The following is a 2,109-nucleotide window of genomic DNA, read 5'->3' on the forward strand; positions in this document are numbered from 1 at the left end:
CAAAAGAAACTGCTGTCTTGGTTCCCATAGCGACCATAGCAGTCCCATGGGTTTGTGGGTAATGTCTTTCATTGAACTGGAAAGAATTTTCATTTAGGGTAAGTCCAACCCGCGGGTAACGGTGGTACACCAGTAGAGTGCTCATTAACCACCTCCTGTATATAGTTGTAACTTTCTTTCTTCACTGAGGTGGAGAATGTGTTTGCGACAAAGGAAAGGACAATAACTGACAATCGCAAAAGCAACATAACTGTCCCGTACTCTGCTCACAATCAAAGGAGCTGTGGATATGTGGACACGTGTGCGCATATTGCGTATGTACAAGTGACGTGTAGACATGTGGAGATGTGGGCCTGTGGACATACGGAGGTGTGGGCACGTGGACCTTTGGAAGTGTGAACATTTGGGCGTGTGGACCTTTGGAACTGTGGACATGTGGGCATGTGGATCTGAGGAAGTATGGACACGTGGGCATGTTGACCTGAGAAAGTGTGGGCATGTGGGCAAGTGGACCTTTGGAAGTGTAGCCTTGTGGGCATATGGACCTGAGAAAGTGTGGACATGTGGGCACGTGGACCTGAGGAAATGTGGATGCGTGGGCCTGTACAGAGGGGTGGACATGTGGCCTTGTGGATCTACAGATGTGTGGACAATACTTGCTGTGGACATGTGGGCATGTGGACCTGAGGAGATTTGGATGTTAGGACCTGTGTGAGATGTGGATGTGTGGGCCTGTGGATATGTGGACGCGTGGACGTGTGTGCATATGGGCATGTGGACATGTTGGAGTGTGGAACTGTAGACGTTTGAACCAGTTGACTTGTGGAAGGGTACGTGTTCAGTTGAAATTATGATGGAAACATGATGGATATCTTAGTCAAGCTATACAGAAAATATCACAGGTAGCTCACAGGTCGCTTTATGCGGCTGTGCAACAATGATGTCGTGAGTTATTGTTAATTATGCAAGTGCACAACATTAATGTCGGAATAATTTGATGACGCAAACTGTGACCCTTTACCTACAGAACCAACCAAAGAAATGGATGTTAGAAAAATTGAGTGATTTTGCTCACTTTAGTTTCTTGAAGTTGGTTGAGTAAGCTGCTTCTTCATGTAGAAAACTAGTATCAGAATTCAGAATTCATCTTGAGAAATCAATGAAATCACTTGAACAAAAAACATTGAATTGCCTGACGTTTGTGTTATGAGACGAGGTGGTCGTTCGCTGCAATTAAAGAAAAGAGCTATAGGCTTCTTTGTAAAGTAAGTAATTTATTTAACCACGTAGCTGCAATAGAGCTTACAATAAAACTCAACGTGTGAACGTGCACCAGAATCGAAAAGTTTTGTTTCCTAGAAGTTTAGTCTGCATTACTCCAATCACCACCCTGTTTTGGTCGTTCTCTGAATTCTTTCATTCGTTAATACTGCATGGAAAATCATCCTTGGAATTTTTACTAAGATGTTTATGAATTAAAAACCGTTATCACTATGTCGTTAGAGACCCAACCTTGGTTAGTCACTTTGGCCTCCCATCCTAACAGTTGGGATCTTTAGGGACGCTTAAAGATGGCTAAGGGCAACTACGCTGTTTAAGTACGGCTAAGGATGACCAAGGATGTTTAGGTATGGGTAAGAAGATCTGGGTAAAACTGAAGAGGAGATAGTGTGCTACTCTTTAGTGCTCGTTACAATATATGTCCAACACGACGTACCTACTCTAGTTCGGAGACGCTGTCATTAAGCAATACACCTTTTTAGCTTGAACCGGCGTTTTGTTTTCCCATTTCAGACCAAGCAATGTTCTCAAGGGAATTGTCCTTTTGTTTTTTTGTAGGTTATGCATATATATCTGCACGTGCATGCGACAACATGTGAATGAAACTGTTCCCTGGAGTAAAATCACGTGGTCTGAAAGGGGAAAACAAATCTCGGACAAAACGTACAAGCTAAAAAGGACTATTCTCCACTCGCACAAATTCCATAATACACCTCTTTTAGCCCCCCTTTCATGTTAATTCGAAAAAAGCCTTTTTTCATGACAAAGAGGACGATTCGGACACTTCTAACAAAGATATTTTTGAAACACTTCAAGTTCGCAAATCTA

This window comes from Montipora capricornis, chromosome 6 (assembly GCF_036669925.1).
Source record: "Montipora capricornis isolate CH-2021 chromosome 6, ASM3666992v2, whole genome shotgun sequence".
NCBI lineage: Eukaryota > Metazoa > Cnidaria > Anthozoa > Scleractinia > Acroporidae > Montipora > Montipora capricornis.